A 19,599-nucleotide genomic window follows, 5' to 3' on the forward strand; every position below is an offset into this window, starting at 1 on the left:
AGTTGCATCTATGAGATATGTGTTAACGAACCCAATATCACCGATTTGTCTTTTCTTCAATTCGGCGATCTTCATTCTGCATAATATAGTGAGGATAATTATAAATACATGCAATGAAAGAGATGAGCTATATAGAGAGACTTAATGACAGAAGTAGTAGTACTTACAGACAGTAGCAGGTGATCGTTGTTTTATCGAGGGCCAATTGATTGAAAAACTGATAGAACTCCTCAAATGGAATAGGCAACAGTTCAATTCCAACGAGGTCATGCTCCGGTTTAACTCTCGCATACAAAGTACTCCTCCCCCCAGACTCTCTGCAGATTTTCAAGTACCAATCATGTAATCTTCGCATCATCGTTGTTAAAGATTTTTCATCTTTGACGAGAGGCTTCCCGTACTCGTATCTGTGTATCTGCACCTCCATGGGATCATAATGTACATCGTCGGGCAGGTAATCGTCAACATTGCCATAACCGGGCACCATCCTCGGATCGACGATGTCGCTAGGCACCTTGAGGGGGGGCACGATTGCTTCGCTTGTTCGCCGAGCTGGGCAATTTGTTTCCCAGCTGCTCGTCGTTCTTTCAGCCTTTGATCACTGACTGTACTTCCCGACCGCTCCGCTTCGGCCCATGTCTTTGCAATAATGCGCTCATAGTTGCCTTTCGGCGGAGACTTGGGTGGTTTTGCCAGGGCAGCCAGAGTGCGCTTCACTTTCACCGGATCTACCTTCTCCTCCGGAGGTGGATGTCTCTTTGCTTTCAACCCTTGAAACCAGTCATCCACTTCGGTTCGCGCGATCTTCGCGTTCTCCTCCGGGGTCCTCTCATATGGTAACTTCTCTGGAGTCTTCAGAGAAGGACCGAATCTGTATGTCCTCCCGCCTCTGGTTGTACTGCTAGACGCCGACCGAGCAGACGGAGCGGTTGTCTTCTTTACTTGCTTACGAGGCGGAGGAGAAGGACTACGACGCGCCGGAGCAGCTGGAGCGGCGGCAGGTCTCTTCTGCCCTTGCTGACGAGGCAGAGAAGGAGGAGGCTAGCTGCTCGGGCGCGTCGGTGCAGGCGGAGAAGGAGGCGGAGTGCCGCCATGCGCCGGAGAAGGAGCCGGCCGAGGGCCCTGATAGTCACTCGCCGGAGGAGGAGACGGTGGAGGAGGCGGAGTGCCCTGACTCGCCGGAGGAGGAGAGGAGGCGGAGGCGTCCAGTTCGGAAGGTTGATGAGCTCCTTCCGCCATAGGCATGGAGTCTTCAGAGCAGACCCCAGCCGAGTCTCCCCTTCACCGGTAGGGTGGTCAAGCTGGAGGTCCTCAAATCCCTCCGTTATTTCATCCACCATCACCCTAGCATATCCTTCTGGAATCGGCCGGCAGTGAAAAGTTGCGCCGGGTTCAGTAGGATAAACAGAGCCAACAGCCGCCTTGACCTTCAAATTCATCCATTGCGTCATAAGGTGGCAATTTTGAGACTCCGTGATAGCATCCACGGGATAGCTGGCAGGAGCCGTCAAGGCATGCTCCGGCTGAAGCAGCTCGGTGGAAGCCACGCTGCTTCTGCGCTGAGATGGCGGGGTAGCTTCGGGGAGGCTTCGGCAGTACGTTTGCTGCGATTTGCTTCTCGTTCCTCTATCGCGTCTACCCTTGCTTGCAGCGCCTGCATTTGGGTCTGCTGCACTTTTTTCCTCCTCTCATGGGATTTGTAACCGCCTGCGTCCGGAAACCCAACCTTCCACGGAATGGAGCCTGGCGTGCCTCGTGTCCGTCCAGGGTGCTCAGGATTCCCGAGGGCCATTGTGAGCTCGTCGTTCTCTCTGTCTGGAAAGAACGTCCCTTCCTGCGCTGCTTCGATATACTGCTTAAGCTTCCTGACTGGTATGTCCATTTGATCGTTCGTCCAAATGCACTTCCCTGTTACAGGGTCCAAGGTTCCGCCAGCCCCGAAGAACCAAGTCCGGCAACGGTCTGGCCAGTTAATTGTCTCTGGTTCGATCCCTTTATCAACCAGATCATTCTCAGTCTTGGACCACTTAGGCCGGGCTACGAGGTAGCCACCTGACCCCGTGCGATGGTGAAGCTTCTTCTTCGCAGCATTTTGCTTGTTTGTCGCCGACATCTTCTTACTCTTTTCCGATGTCTTGTGGGCCACAAATGCGGGCCAGTGATCTCTGATCTTCTCATATCTGCCCTTGAATTCTGGTGTCTCATTATTTTCGACAAACTTATTCAGCTCTTTCTTCCACCTCCTGAATAGTTCTGCCATCCTCTTAAGAGCAAAAGACTTGATTAATTTCTCTTTAACTGGGTTCTCTGGATTATCCTCTGGCGGTAGGGTGAAATTTGACTTCAGCTCAGTCCAAAGATCATTTTTCTGCATATCATTGACATAAGACACCTCAGGGTCTTCTGTAGCCGGCTTAAACCATTGCTGGATGCTTATCGGGATCTTGTCCCTAACCAGAACCCCGCACTGAGCAACAAATGCGCTCTTTGTTCGGATGGGTTCAATCGGTTGGCCGTCGGGCGCGATTGCTATGATCTCAAACTTTTCATCCGAGCTCAACTTTTTCTTCGGGCCTCGTCTCTTTACCGAAGTTGTGCTCGATCCGGAGGGCTAGAAAAAAGAACAAAGACTTAATTAATATGTGTACATACCAAAACAATGAATGCATCAATCAGCTAGTCAGCACAGGCTTAACTAATATATATACCTGGCCGGACTCGGTTCGGTCACCGGAGCCGTCATCACGGTCTCCTTCTTGCACCGGCATTGGGTCACCGGAGCCGTCCTCATGTTCTTCTTCTTGCACCGGCATTAGGTCACCGTAGCCAGCTTGTTCACCCTCTCCTTCCAGACCATCGGTTTCGTTGAGAAACAACGAGACGGCATCACTTCCTTCTGCGATTATGTCCCTCAACAACGCTTCTTTTGCTTCGTCTAGGGCGGTGTCCATAGTTTCTACAAATATTTACAACATGGCAATTATTATTCAAACATGACAGATGGATATATTAGTGCCAAATGTAGAACTAGCTACCTAATCATAGTAAGCTATCGGGAGGGGGTATATATCGACAACGACGACACTACATCTATGTCCCTCGACGACCCTCGTTCCCGATAAAAAAAGAGGAAGAAGAAGAAAAAAAAGAGGAGAAGAAAGAATAGAGGAGAAGAACTCCTCTATTCTTTCTTCTCCTCTTCTTCCTCTCATGTTCGAGAGGATCGCCGAGGGGTCGGGAGGTTGCTAGTGTCAAAGGATTCAACAAAACCATGTCTTCATCATTAGGCGAAAGTAACATGTGCATGATGGTACGAAGCTCTTCAAAGTTGTTCTGGAATGGAGTCCCAGATAGGATAATTTGCTTTTTGGTACAAAGTTCAGCAAGAGCCTTCCGAATATCGCTACTTGGAAGGCCTTTGCTGAATTTGTACCAAAAGGCGGATTATCCTATCCGGGACTCCATTCCAGAACAACTTTGCAAAACTTCGTGCCAACATGCCCTGGTTACTTCCGGCTAATGATGAAGGCATGGATTTCTTCAATACTTTGACACTAGGAAACCTCTCTCGACCCCTCGGCGATCCTCGACCCCTCGAACCCTCGACGACCCTGGAACCCTCGACCCCTCGGCGATCCTCTTCTTCCTCTCATGTTCGAGAGGATCGTCGAGGGGTCGAAGGTTGCCTAGTGTCAAAGGATTCAACAAAACCATGTCTTCATCATTAGGCGAAAGTAACATGTGCATGATGGTACGAAGCTCTCCAAAGTTATTTTGGAACGGAGTCCCAGATAAGATAATTCGCTTTTTGGTACAAAGTTTAGCAACACCTTCCAAATATCGTTATTTGGAAGGCCTTTGCTGAAATTCATACAAAAAGGCAAATTATCCTATCCGGGACACCATTCCAAAATAACTTTGGAGGACTTCGTCATGCCCTGGTTACTTCCGGCTAATGATGAAGCCATGGATTTCTTCAATACTTTGACACTAGGAAACCTCTCTCGACCCCTCGGCGATCCTTGACCCCTCGAACCCTCGACGACCCTGGAACCCTCGACCCCTAGACGACCCTGGAACCCTCGACCCTCGATCCCTAGACCCTATAGAACCCTCGAACCCTCGACCCTGAAACCCTCGACCCTTGACCCCTTAACGACCCTCGACCCTCTACCCTAGTTCCCGACCCTCGACCCCTCGGCGATCCTCGACACCCTCGTTCCCGATAAAAATTAAGAAGAAGAAGAAGAAGAAGAAGAAGAAGAAGAAGAAGAAGAAGAAGAAGAAGAAGAAGAAGAAGAAGAAGAAGAAGAAGAAGAAGAAGAAGAAGAAGAAGAAGAAGAAGAAGAAGAAGAAGAAGAAGAAGAAGAAGAAGAAGAAGAAGAAGAAGAAGAAGAAGAAGAAGAAGAAGAAGAAGAAGAAGAAGAAGAAGAAGAAGAAGAAGACGAAGAAGAAAGAGGAGAAGAAGAAAGGAATAGCTAGAGGAGAAGATCGAAGAAAAAAAGAAGAAAAAAAAGAGGAGAAGAAGAAAGGAATAGTGGAGAAGAAGAGAAAATAGAATATTCTATTTTCTCTTCCTCTCCACTATTCCTTTCTTCTTCTCCTCTTCTTTTTCTTCTTTTTTCTTCTTCTTATTTATTTCTCCTCTTCTTTTCCTCTCCTCTTCTTCTTTCTTTCCTCTTCTTATTTTCTTCTTTCATATCCTTCTTTTTCTAAAATTGTAACTTTTGCATATATAAAACTTTTCTAAAATTGTAACTTTCTATATAAAACTTTCATATCGGGAGGGGGTTATATTGACCCCCCCCCCCCTCGTGTTGAAGAAAATGAAGAAATAAAAAGAGGAGAACAAGAAAGGAATAGAGGAGAAGATCGAAGAAAAAAAGAAGAAAAAAAGAGGAGAAGAAGAAAGGAATAGAGGAGAAGAAGAAAAAATAGAAAAAATTTCTATTTTTTCTTCTTCTCCTCTATTCCTTTCTTCTTCTCCTCTTCCTTTTCTTCCTCTCCTCTTCTTCTTCCTTTTTCCTCTCCTAAATATATAAAACTTCTCTAAAAATGAAAGTAACCTAAAATGTACTAAATCAGAGAACATATATAGATAATCCTTTTCTAAATATTTAAACCTAACTTTTGCATATATGAACATATATACACAGAGAACATAAAAACATATATACATTTTTATAAAAAATAAAAATACAAAATACAAACATATATATGAAAAAAAAATCTGAAAAGAAGCAATATACACAATACATATATACATAATATACACAAAGAGGCAATATACACAAGCATATATAATATATAAAAAACAGGGGAGGGGCGTCGGCTGGACCAACGGGCAGGGCGACGGCAACGGGCGGGCCGGGGCGATGGCGACGGGCTGGGCGGGGCGACGGCGACGGGCGGGGCGGGGCGGCGGCGACGGGCGAGGCGGGGCGACGACGATGGGCGGGGCAGGGGCGACGGCGCGGGGGAGGCCGGCGACGCGGCGCGGGGCGACGGGGAGGGGGCCGGAGATGGCGCACACAACGACGAGGAGGAGGCCGGCGACGGCGCAAGCAGCGACGGGGACAAGGCCTGCGGCGGTGCGGGGCGGCGACGGGGAGCGGGCGACGACGGGCTCGGGGCGGCGACGACGACGACGAACGGCCTGGGGGCGTCGATCGGGGGCGAATGGGAGCGGTTGGCGAAATTTTCACAAGTGCTACCTTATATACCCAGAGCAATGGTCCCGGTTCGTGGCACGAACCGTGACCAATGCCCCCCTTTGGTCCCGGTTGGTGCCACCAACCGGGACCAAATGCCAATTTTCAGCAGCCCAAAGGGCGGGAAGTGGCGGCCTTTGGTCCCGGTTGGTGGCACCAACCGGGACTAAAGGGGGGCATTGGTCACGGTTGGTGCCACGAACCGGGACCAATGCCCCCTTTAGTCCGGTTGGTGCCACCAACCGGGACCAATGGCCTTGTGCTGCCCCGCGCTCAAAAGTTTAGTCCCACCTCGCTAGTTAAGAGGGCTCGAGAGTGGTTTATAAGCGCTGTTGCGCCCACCCTCCCGAGCTCCTCTCAACTGCAGGCTTTCGGGCCTAATCTGTCATTGCAATGCATGTGGGCCTACTTGGCCCGCTGCGGGCCTGAATCCTGGCCCATGGTAGGGTTTCTAGTCGTATTCAGGCCGTGGTGGCCCAATAGGTGGCATTTTTTTGTTTTTTTGTTGCTTTATTTATTTTCTTTTTTTTTGCTTTATTTCTTAATTCCTTATGCTTTTAGTTTAGGAAAATTATAAACTTTTTGTTAATGCCATTAGTTTTCAAATTTGAAATTTTTTTTTGTTTTTTTGTTTTCTTTGTTGCTTTATTTATTTTATTTTGTGATTAACTTTACTATAAAAATAGTTTTTTCTTGTTTTTTTATTTGTTTTTTGCATTATTTATTTTATTTTATTTTTTGCTTTAATTTTTAATTCTGTTTGCTTTTAGGTTAGCAAAATTATAAACTTTCTGTTAGTGCCATTAGTTTTACAAAAATTATAAACTTTCTGTTAGTGCCATTAGTTTTCAAATTTGAAAACACTTTTTTAGTTTTTTTGTTTTCTTTGTTGCTTTATTTATTTTATTTTGTGATTAACTTTACTATAAAAATAGTTTTTTCCTGTTTTTTGATTTGTTTTTTGCATTATTTATTTTCTTTTGTTTTTTGCTTTAATTTTTAATTCTGTTTGCTTTTCGGTTAGCAAAATTATAAACTTTCTGTTAGTGCCATTAGTTTTAGAAAAATTATAAACTTTCTGTTAGTGCCATTAGTTTTCAAATTTGAAAACACTTTTTTAGTTTTTTTGTTTTCTTTGTTGCTTTATTTATTTTATTTTGTGATTAACTTTACTATAAAAATAGTTTTTTCCTGTTTTTTTATTTGTTTTTTGCATTATTTATTTTCTTTTGTTTTTTGCTTTAATTTTTAATTCTGTTTGCTTTTAGGTTAGCAAAATTATAAACTTTCTGTTAGTGCCATTAGTTTTAGAAAAATTATAAACTTTCTGTTAGTGCCATTAGTTTTCAAATTTGAATAGTTAAAATTTGAATTCTTTGAAAATTGTTTGAATCACAAGTTTGTGATTAACTTACTAAAAAAATGAGAATAGATGAAAGTTGAAAGTTTCTGTTAGTGCCATTAGTTTTAGAAAGTTGAAAGTTGAAAGTTGAAAGTTGGCATGGGCCAGGGACTATTGGTCATGGTATTACGAGGGCCGAACCATAAGACATGAAAGCATTTCAAATGAACTCTGAAAAAGTTGAAAGTTGGGATGGTATCATAATTTCACCCACATAGCATGTGCATGTACAAAACGGACAATGGTAGCATGTTCGTGTGTTACAAAGTTGCGGGAGAAAGTCTTCACTTTTTCTTCGCTTGTGTCATTTGCTTATTGCGCCGTAACCATGGATAATCTTCATTGTTATCAGGATGCTTGGGTCAGCCTTGACATTGAAGGGAGGAATTTCATGAAACTTTTCATAATCTTCAAACATGTCTGTCTTGACGTCCACTCCCAGGATGTCCCTTTTTCCTGAAAGAACTATGTGGCGCTTTGGCTCATCGTATGATGTATTCGCTTCCTTATCTTTTCTTTTTCTCGGTTTGGTAGACATGTCCTTCACATAGATAACCTGTGCCACATCATTGGCTAGGACGAACGGTTCGTCAGTGTACCCAAGATTTTTCAGATCCACTGTTGTCATTCCGTACTGTGGGTCTACCTGTACCCCGCCGCCTAACAGATTGACCCATTTGCACTTAAACAAAGGGACCTTAAAATCAGGTCCGTAGTCAAGTTCCCATATGTCCACTATGTAACCATAATATGTATCCTTTCCGCTCTCGGTTGCTGCATCAAAGCGGACACCGCTGTTTTGGTTGGTGCTCTTTTGATCTTGGGCGATCGTGTAAAATGTATTCCCATTTATCTCGTATCCTTTGTAAGTCAATACAGTCAAAGATGGTCCCCTGGACAACAAGTACAACTCATCACAAACAGTGTTGTCACCTCTGAGACGTGTTTCCAACCAACTGCTGAAAGTCCTGATGTGTTCACATGTAATCCAGTCGTCGCACTGCTCCGGGTGTTTGGAGCGCAGACTGTTCTTGTGTTCATCGACATACGGGGTCACCAAGGTAGAGTTCTGTAGAACTGTGTAGTGTGCTTGAGACCAAGAATATCCGTCCCTGCATATTATTGAGTCTCTTCCAAGAGTGCCTTTTCCAGTCAGTCTCCCCTCATACCGCGATTTAGGGAGACCTATCTTGTTAAGGCCAGGAATGAAGTCAACACAAAACCCGATAACATCCTCTGTTTGATGGCCCATGGAGATGCTTCCTTCTGGCCTAGCGCGATTACGGACATATTTCTTTAGGACTCCCATGAACCTCTCAAAGGGGAACATATTGTGTAGAAATACGGGCCCCAGGATGACAATCTCGTCGACTAGATGAACTAGGACGTGCGTCATGATATTGAAGAAGGATGGTGGGAACACCAGCTCGAAACTGACAAGACATTGCGCCACATCACTCCTTAGCCTTGGTACGATTTCTGGATCGATCACCTTCTGAGAGATTGCATTGAGGAATGCACATAGCTTCACAATGGCTAATCGGACGTTTTCCGGTAGAAGCCCCCTCAATGCAACCGGAAGCAGTTGCGTCATAATCACGTGGCAGTCATGAGACTTTAGGTTCTGAAACTTTTTCTCTGGCATATTTATTATTCCCTTTATATTCGACGAGAAGCCAGTCGTGACCTTCATACTGAGCAGGCATTCAAAGAAGATTTCTTTCTCTTCTTTCGTAAGAGCGTAGCTGGCAGGACCTTTATACTGCTTCGGAGGCATGCCGTCTTTTTCGTGCAAACGTTGCAGGTCCTCCCGTGCCTCAGGTGTATCTTTTGTCTTCCCATACACGCCCAAGAAGCCTAGCAGGTTCACGCAAAGGTTCTTCGTCACGTGCATCACGTCGATTGAGGAGCGGACCTCTAGGTCTTTCCAGTAGGGTAGGTCCCAAAATATAGATTTCTTCTTCCACATGGGTGCGTGTCCCTCAGCGTCATTCGGAACAGCTAGTCCACCGGGACCCTTTCCAAAGATTACGTAGTGTAAATCATTGACCATAGCAAGCACGTGATCACCGGTGCGCATGGCGGGCTTCTTCCGGTGATCTGCCTCGCCTTTGAAATGCTTGCCTTTCTTTCGACATTGATGGTTGGTCGGAAGAAATCGACGATGGCCCAGGTACACATTCTTCCTGCATTTGTCCAGGTATATACTTTCAGTGTCATCTAAACAGTGCGTGCATGCGTGGTATCCTTTGTTTGTCTGTCCTGAAAGGTTACTGAGAGCGGGCCAATCGTTGATGGTCACGAACAGCAACGCCTTAAGGTTAAATTCCTCCTGTCTGTGCTCATCCCACGTACGTACACCGTTTCCATTCCAAAGCTGTAAAAGTTCTTCAACTAATGGCCTTAGGTACACATCAATTCGTTGTCGGGTTGCTTAGGGCCTTGGATGAGAACTGGCATCATAATGAACTTCCGCTTCATGCACATCCAAGGAGGAAGGTTATACATACATAGAGTCACGGGCCAGGTGTTGTGATTGCTGCTCTGCTCCCCGAAAGGATTAATGCCATCCGCGCTTAAAGCAAACCATACATTCCTTGGGTCCTTTGCAAACTCATCCCAGTACTTTCTCTCGATTTTTCTCCACTGCGACCCGTCAGCGGGTGCTCTCAACTTCCCATCTTTCTTTCGGTTCTCACTGTGCCATCGCATCAACTTGGCATGCTCTTCGTTTTTGAACAGACGTTTCAACCGTGGTATTATAGGAGCATACCACATCACCTTCGCAGGAACCCTCTTCCTGGGGGCTCGCCGTCAACATCACCAGGGTCATCTCGTCTGATCTTATACCGCAATGCACCGCATACCGGGCATGCGTTCAGATCCTTGTATGCACCGCGGTAGAGGATGCAGTCATTAGGGCATGCATGTATCTTCTCCACCTCCAATCCTAGAGGGCATACGACCTTCTTTGCTGCGTATGTACTGTCGGGCAATTCGTTATCCTTTGGAAGCTTCTTCTTCAATATTTTCAGTAGCTTCTCAAATCCTTTGTCAGCCACAGCATTCTCTGCCTTCCACTGCAGCAATTCCAGTACGGTACCGAGCTTTGTGTTGCCATCTTCGCAATTGGGGTATAACCCTTTTTTGTGATCCTCTAACATGCGATCGAACTTCAGCTTCTCCTTTTGACTAATGCATTGCGTCCTTGCATCGACAATGACCCGGCGGAGATCATCATCATCGGGCACATCGTCTGGTTCCTCTTGATCTTCAGCAGCTTCACCCGTGGCAGCATCATTGGGCACATCGTCTGGTTCCTCTTGATCTTCACCAGCTCCCCCCGTTGCAGCATCACCGTATTCAGGGGGCACATAGTTGTCATCGTACTCTTCTTCTTCGCCGTCTTCCATCATAACCCCTATTTCTCCGTGCCTCGTCCAAACATTATAGTGTGGCATGAAACCCTTGTAAAGCAGGTGGGAGTGAAGGATTTTCCGGTTAGAGTAAGACCTCGTATTCCCACATTCAGTGCATGGACAACACATAAAACCATTCTGCTTGTTTGCCTCAGCCGCATCGAGAAACTCATGCACGCCCTTAATGTACTCGCGGGTGTGTCTGTCACCGTACATCCATTGCCGGTTCATCTGCGTGCATTATATATAATTAAGTGTCCAAATTAATAGAAGTTCATCATCACATTAAAACCAAAGTGCATACATAGTTCTCATCTAACAACATATAGCTCTCCAGAGCATCTAATTAATTAAACCATACATTGAAACTATGTAAAACATTTCAATGCGAAAACAAATGCGATCATAATCGCAACCAAGGTAACAATTGATCCAACGGCATAATGATACCAAGCCTCGGTATGAATGGCATATTTTCTAATCTTTCTAATCTTCAAGTGCATTGCATCCATCTTAATCTTGTGATCATCGACGACATCCGCAACATGCAACTCCATATCATCTTCTCCTCCTCAATTTTTTTTATTTTTTCCTTCAACAAATTGTTTTCTTCTTCAACTAAATTTAACCTCTCGACAATAGGGTCGGTTGGCATTTCCGATTCACATACATCCTAGATAAATAAAATCTATGTCACGTTGGTCGGCATAATTTTCATAAACAATAAATGAACCAATAGTTATAAAGATAATATACATACCACATCCGAATCATAGACAGGACGAGGGCCGACGGGAGCGGATACCAAAACCATCGCACTATATAAGATGCAATAATAAATGTAAGAAAATGATACAAGTATCTATCTAAACATACAAGTAAGAATATTTTTCCTTTCAGAAAGAAGATAAGAACAAGAGGCTCACCACGGTGGTGTCGGTGATGAGATCGGCGCGGGTGATCGACGCGGTGAAGACGGGGACGGGGCGTGACGGACCGCTAAATCTAGACAAATCTCGAGGAAAATGGAGCTTGGAGGTCGAGCTTCGAGAGGAGAAAGCTTAAGTAGTGTGGCTCGGGCATTCCATCGAACACCTCATGTGCATAGGAGGTGAGCTAGAGCACCACAAAGCCCTCTCCCCCTCGGCCAGAAAAAACAGAGCACTGTGCTCTGCTCTTGCGCGAGGGGGTATATATAGGCACCTCATTGGTCCCGGTTGGTGACATGAGCCGGGACTAAAGGGGAGCCTTTGGTCCCGGTTCAAGCCACCAACCGGGACCAATGGTGGTGGGCCAGGAGCGAGGTCCATTGGTCCCGCTTCGTCCCACCAACCGGGACCAAAAGGTCCAGATGAACCGGGACCAATGGCCCACGTGGCCCGGCCGGCCCCTGGGCTCACGAACCGGGACCAATGCCCACATTGGTCCCGGTTCTAGACTGAACCGGGACTAATGGGCTGACCCGGCCTGGACCAAAGCCCTATTTTCTACTAGTGTTAGAACGGATGGACTCATTCAGAACACAACAAACACACATTGTAGCCAGTTCATCTAGAACACACATCAATATCATACTAAGGCAGGAGTAAGACATTACGTCGTGATGATGGCCTGGACCTGGGTATCTCCAGCATGCTTTACTTTCTGTTATCCACTCTCCGATGACCGATGACTTAGGAAACGTAACACATTCAGTCCATGGCCAAACTCACAAAGGGTTTTCATACACAACCCATATCAGGTTCTTAGACATCGACAACAGACTAAGAACATCTCCAACGTCAACCCTTAAACCACACACATACGTCCAGACCGCGCTATCTGAACGTGCTGTGTCCATCCAGCGTGGTCCTGCATTGGTCCCCCGACGCGTTTATACATACGTTTTCCCGCAGATCGGAACCAAATGTGTGTGTGGGGGGGGGGGGGGGGGGGGAGGGGTCGCGGGAGTCTAGACATATGCATGACCAACAAAAAAACAGCATGTACCATCTCTATTCTCCGTCCGCCCATAATGGCTAATCCCCCTGTTCCTAAATATTTGTTTTTCTAGAGATTTCAACAAGTGACTATATACGGAACAGAATGAGTGAATCTACATTCTAAATATGTCTGGACTGTAATCTCTAAAAAGAAAAATATTTAGAAACGGAGGGAGTAGTATTTAGCGGAATGCAATGTGCTAATTATAGGCGGATAGCTAGCATTTTGGCGGAAGATGGTACTGATCAGTAGTATATTTGCATTTGACAAAAGGTGCTGATTAATATATTTTTATTAAGCAAATTAAGTGTTCATTTGGCGGAAGGTGCTCATATCATTTGGCGTAGCTTGGCTTCTGCCATGGCATCACGTGCTTAGTACCGTTGCTCACCGCGCCACCAACCACTCCCATCAGGATCTGCAACAACGAGGGGAGATTGCGAGGAGGTTAGATGTAAAGCAAATGAGTTTCAAAAAAAAAATCTATGGAGAGGTCAGCCCCTACTTCCACACGGAGCAAGGCATGATGTCCAAAGCAGCACGGGTGGTCTTGATTAACGCAAATGGTGATGAGCGGTCGGACGGCCCTTAACATCAATGGAGAGGTCGGCCCCTACTTCCACATGGCGCAAAGGCGTGTGACAAGGGGACCCCTTCTCTCCCTTCTTATTTAACCTGGTGGTCGATGCCCTAGCTACCGTAATAGATTTGGCCAAGGGGGCCGGCCACATTAGGGGTATCTGCTCTCACCTCCTTGGGGCAGGTGGAATCACCCATCTTCAGTATGCCGACGACACGATTCTCATGGTTGAGGGATCCGACGAGAATATAGCCTACCTTAATTTATTATTACTTTGCGTCCAAGAGATGTCCGGCTTAACGATTAACTTTCACCAAAGGTGAGGTGATGGTTCTGACACTCATATACTGGAGAAGGATCTCCGGCCCTCGGTGGCCAAGGTCCAACACTGGGTGGAACCGTGGCAATCGATCCTTAACTCGCAACTAAGCTACTATCTTTGTAGTTGTCCCAGTTACAAGTCCACACTCGACTTGCAATTGAGCTCATAGCTGTCCTAGTTGTAACCCCGTCCCCGACCCAGTTGCATGTCCATCCTCAACATGCAACCAAGGATGAACTTGTAGTTGCATGTCTCGTCCCTTTGTCCCAGTTTCATGTCACTAATAAAACAACAAGCCCACTAGTACCTACAACAAGGACTTGGGGTTCATACAGTTGGTAACCATAGCGACTTTTCACTATTCGCTCTTAGCGGGCCAGACTGTTTGCGTTGCTAGCGGGTGGTTTTTTTGGGAAGCAATCGGGGATTCCTAGGAGAGATATGGTGGTTTGGGGATCCGGTATTTAAGAACCTTTCTGCTGGTTTTGGGATGGTTGTATCTGCTATTTTGTTTTCTTCTTTTTATCTATTTCTCTTTATTGGTTTTCTAGTTCCTTTGGTTGTTTCTATGTTTGTTTCTTCATTCATTTTATTTTTTGTTCTTTTCCCTTGCTTTTTCTCTTTTAAAAATTGTAAAACTTTTCAAATTTATGAACAATTTTCAATTCTTGAACATTTTGGGAATTTGTGAATATTTTTTCAAATAGGTGTACATTTTCTGAATCCTTGAACAAATTTTGATTACCGTGAATATTTTCTAATCCACGAACATTTTTGAATGCATGATCAATTGTTCGGTATGGGTTTTAAAATAGTTTAGTGTATATTATAACAATGCTCAGCGTATGTTACAAAAAGTACACTGTATATTAGAAAAAGGATAAATGTAGAAAAATGTTCATTGTATAATTTAAAATTTTTATTATATATCAAAAGGTCACTGTATATTTTTAAAAAGTTCAATGTATATTACAAAAAATAGTGTGCGTTCAAAAAATGATTAACATATATTAAATTCTTCACCATATATTAGAACATATTTTGTATTCGTTGACATTTTTATAATTTGAGAACATTTTATTAAATTCATCAACATGTTTTTGATCAAAATTTTATCATCTATTAAAGATAATGTATAAAATATAAGAGTAAAAACACGCAAAAAAAACAAAAGGAAAAAAAACATCGGTAGCCTACTAGAAGCCAGCGGTAAAAAGATGATGATGAAACGCAAAAAATAACAAATCAGTGGCAGCGCTACTTTATTTTCACTGATACATCTGATCGCAGCTTTTCCTCAGAAAAATTCTGATCGTTAGCTTCGAGTAGTGACACAGAAGTATCTTTTGTGCTTTCTGTTGTAGTGCTTCTAGACTGCTACGGTAGCACCTTGTATCTGCTGTTCTCAGTTTCTTTGTTTTTTTTTTCTCGTTGTATGGGCGGCTATAATTCCTGGCCGGTTGATGGTTTTGTTAATTCAAAGCAGGGCTCTGTTTGAGCCTTCGTTTTAAAAAAAAATTCAAAAAAAGTAATGACACAGATTTGATTGCTAGCTTTGTCTTGATCGCTAGTTTCGTTTTTCTTTTTCTTTTTAGCACTGATAGCTAGCTTCGTGCTAGTCGCTAGCCTACTAGCATGTACAAATGGTTGGGCATATAGGCCGGCCCACCCTGGGCGGACGTGAGGGGGTGAGATGGTTTGTTTGTTTTGGACAAACACAAATCAAAATCAAACAAACAATAACAAAATAAGGTGGCGATGATATTATATTTAGATGTGACATAGTTATGTCACATCTAGATGAGTCTTAGATGGACCTATAAAAAAACAAAGAACGAAATGCCAACAACACCAGAAGCACGCTCGTACAGATCGATTATTACCACAGTCCACCGTACATCGACCCTGAGTCCACGACCAAAATATCACAAATATGCGTGTAGTATATAGACAGATACATTCTTCTCCTAGAAAAGGAGCGACTTTATTCATTTTTCAGTCGCCGCGTGCACAAGTAAAGATGCCCGGCCAGGAATGAGTACATGCACTGATCTACTAGTTCCTAGTCGTGGTGCCTGCCGACTGCCGACACAGGTTCGACGACGGGCGGCGGGCATTGGCCCACCTCAGGGGGCAAGCAGACGCCGCGGAGCAGGTCCTTGCACGACCACTCGCGGACGCAGGCGAGCTTGATGCAGCAGTGCGAGGTGATGGGGTTCGTCTCCACGGTGCGGCCGCTGAGGATGGCCCCGATGAACTGGTGCGCGCACTCGTCCGGCACCTCATTCAGCGTGTTGGAGCAGCTCGCCTGGATGCGGCCGACAAGGTCCTGAGGCTGCACTGGGCTTTGCCCGGCAGCGACGGCGACGGCCAGGAGGAGGAACATGCACGCGATGAGTTGCCCGAGCGCCATTGCGGGCGGGGCCACGGCTGGGCTGGTTACGTGCTTGGAGCTAGTATTTGGTTTGTGGGGAGATCTGTCGACGGCGTTTGGCTTCATCAGTATGTAAATAGGAGATTGTGATTGATCAACACATTGATTGACGGGATTTGTTTTCGGAATTCAATTCTCTGAGACGCCTTATTTGTGCTGTGATTTAAAGCATTTACTAAGGCTAGTCATAGTGGGAAGTAACTTAGACTAATAACATGCATATGTTACTAGTCTATGTTACCATCTTTATAGTGGGGAATAACATATGTGTAGTATCATGTAAACCATTATTTATTAAGAGATGTAGACTCATTTTGCCTTAGGATACGCTATGCTAGAGTAACATATTATGTTACTCCAAACATCTCTCCCTCCTCATTAAATACATGCCATATAAGTAATTTTTTCTTCGGATATGTTATATTACTTACTATGTTACTCCCACTATGACTAGCCTAATGGCGAGCTATAGGCGCCGGCCGAAATTTCGGCCGGTTGCGCCGCGGACGTCTGATCTGGCAACAGACAGCCGTTGATTCCTTCTTTCAACCCAAAACGACGAGCAATTTGCACTCGCACAACCTCCCGCTCGCTCCACGCACGGCGTCGTCACCGTCCCTCGTGGGAAAATATATATTAGAGCACATGTATCCAGACCCTCTTTATCTAGCCATCCATTTCCCGCATGGCAATTCGTGCAAATACATTTTCTTTTTTGTTTCTCCTACATAGAATATATATTGAAGTTCAAATCTATGCAGTGTGGCAAAGCTTTCTAATTAGAATCTAGTATAAATCTTTCATATTTTTTTATCAAACATAAATATACAAAATATGTTTTGTTTGATTAAAAAATCATATATTTAGTATTTATGTCGGACAAAAAATTTCAAAAGATATATCCTAGATTCTAGTTAGAAAGTTTTGCCACGCTGCATAGGTTTGAACTTTAAGATATGTTCTATGTGGGAGAAACAAAAAAGAGAAAATTCCATATAGAAAGTTAGTTGTGTCGCATGGATCTTAAAGCAATATTGGAGAGCTAAGGGCATCTCCAACCGTTGGCCCCCCAGGAGGCGCCTAAAATCGCCGCCTGGGGGTGAGCCGGCGCAAAAATTGGGCCTAGGGGCGAGTTGGTCCCCAGCCGCTGGCCCCAGGGCCGCCCCCAGACACGTTTTAAAATAAAAGAAGTTCGGCAAAGTTCGGCTTAAACACGATAAAATTCGGCCAAACACGATAAATTTCGGCACATTTCGGCGAAGTTCGCGGGTTTTCATTACATAGCACATATACATAAACTAATCTAAAGGAAAAACTAGCTGAAGTCGTCGCCGTCGCAGCCATCGTCGTCATCGGCCTTCTCCTCCTTGACGCGGGCGCCCCTGCTGGACCCCTGCCCGGCGTCGCCATGGCGGACAGGTGGCGGCGCATCGTCGTCGTCGTCGTCGTCGCTGTAGCAGATGACGATGACTCCGCCTTCGTCGCGGCCGCGTCGATGCTCTGCGAAGCGAAGCAGGGCGGCGCGCTGGCGCTCCTTCGCCTTCTCCAGGAGCTCCTTCGCCATCGCTATGGAGTCCCTACGCGCCCATTCCAGGGCCGCGTCATCGTCGTCGAGCTCCGTCGTCATCGGCGCGGCCGGCTCCTTCTTCACCGGCGCAAGCCCCGGCTCCATCTTTGGCTTGATGAAGCGCGGAGGAGGAGCCGACGAGTAGGCGCGCCGGACGCCCTCGTTGATGACGATGCCGGCGTTGAGAGTGCGCCGGCCGAGCGGCGTCTCCGCCGCGGGATCGGCCTTGACGCCGAGCAGGGCCGGAGTGCCGGAGGAGTGCGATGAAGATCGGGAGGAGGAAGAAGAGGAGGAGGACCCGAACCTCCTTGGCGCCCATGGCCCGGCGCATCGGTGCTGCGTTGGGGCGGCCGCCCTCGCCGGGTACGCCAACGGCGGGTCGTTGTCGCCCTCGAGGTACGTCAGCACGCCCTCGAGTGTGCGGACGGGGACGCCCCACCACAGGTGGCGCCCCTCGCTGTTCTGCCGACCGCCAACCACCGGCGCGCCGTTGATGGACGCCAAGCGCTGCTGCTGGCGGCGCTCGAAATACGCCGCCCAAGCCGCGTGGTTGTCGGCGGCGTATTGGGGGAGGGAGAGTTGGGCGTCGGTGAGGGAGGCGCGCACGACCTCGACTTCCTCGGCGAAGTACTTCGGCTTCGCCACGGCGTCGGGCAACGGGGGAATGGGCACTCCCCCGGCGCTGAGCCTCCACCCCGTCAGCCCGGCGCGCATGTCCGACGGCGCCGGGATGTTCGCCTGGAACAGGAGCCAGGACTCCTGTTCGCGGAGCGAACGGCGGCCGAAGCCGTTGGCCGCCGCCTCGTCTCCGGGGTAGCGTTCCACCATGGCGACGGGCTCGGGAGAGGTAGAGAGATAGAGGGAGGGGTTGGGCGGCGGCGCTCGGGAGAGGTAGGGAGAGGGAGGAGCTGGGCGGCGGCGAGGGGCGGGGCTGGTGTGGGCACAGACGAGTGCAGTCCACCGGCTATATAGCCGCGCCGCACCCATGTGTACGCGTGCGAGGGAGGGGAGGCGTCGGCGCTTCGTCCCGTGACGCGCCGCCCGTGAGGAATCAATGGCAAGGCTGACCGGCGGCAGCCTTGCCATTGATTCCCCGCGGGAACCGAGGCCATTGGGGGAAGACGAGGCGCCATGTCGCTGACGCGGCGGGCCCGCGGCTGTTTCGCGCCAAAACAGTTTGCCCCGGCGCCCCCGGGCGCCCCCCAGCGCGCCGGGTTCGGCCTGGGTCCGCCGGCGCTATTTTCGGCCCAGGCCGGCGAACGGGCTCCTGGGGGCGCGACTGGGCCGTTTTTTTGGCGCAGGCGCGAAAAAATCGCCTGGGGAGGCCTTCCTGAGGGCGCGGCTGGAGATGCCCTAAGATATCAGGGCCAGGGGTGCAAGTGCTCTAAAAATCCACATCCGCCCCTAGTGTCCTCCACGTCCGTCGAAGCAACTCGCCGTAGCCGTCATCACATGCCCTTCCAATCTCGTCGTCATTCCCAACGCGACCCATCTGTCAGATGCAGCTCCACTGAAAGTCTAATGGACCTTGCGGCCAAAGCCGATTCCAGCAGTTCGCACGCCCCGTCGAAGCACGGCATCGCCACCTACGGCTCACCGTCGTCGTCAATTTTACAGCACTATATTCTTGCAAAAAAATAATCTGAGCAACTGAGGAAATAAAAAAAAGTCAGTTGAAGCAAAAGAATTACCGGTTCCAGCAAAACCATGGACCTTCATCGCCGGAGCGTAGCAAAAAATTTGGTCGGTTGTCGCAAAAATAAAAGAAGGTTCCATCAACTCACCACCATGGTTGCAGCTCCCCTTGCCGGCATGGTGATCCACCAGGTTTGAAGCTTGCAGTTGTGTCGCTTGCAGCTCGCTGGACACTGGTTGTGGCACTGCCCGTGCCGGTTGCAGCCTCGCTGGCGACATGCGTCTCCACTTGTAGCTCTGGTGTACACGGTTTGCAGCTCTGGTACACATGGTTGAGGCTTCCGTGGTACGAGTACATGGTTGTAGCAAAAAAATTGTAACGCCCCAAGACCGACGCTCCAGAAGACTTCCAGCTATTCCGAGTTTCGTCGTGTGATTTGTTTTATTTGTTGCATTCATCCTTGCATCATGTGCATTGCATCATGTCATCATGCCATCATATCATTAATTTTTAAAACCTCAACTAAATAAATTGTATGGATTTTT

This window comes from Triticum aestivum, chromosome 3A, assembly GCF_018294505.1.
Source record: "Triticum aestivum cultivar Chinese Spring chromosome 3A, IWGSC CS RefSeq v2.1, whole genome shotgun sequence".
NCBI classification, from domain to species: Eukaryota; Viridiplantae; Streptophyta; class Magnoliopsida; order Poales; family Poaceae; genus Triticum; species Triticum aestivum.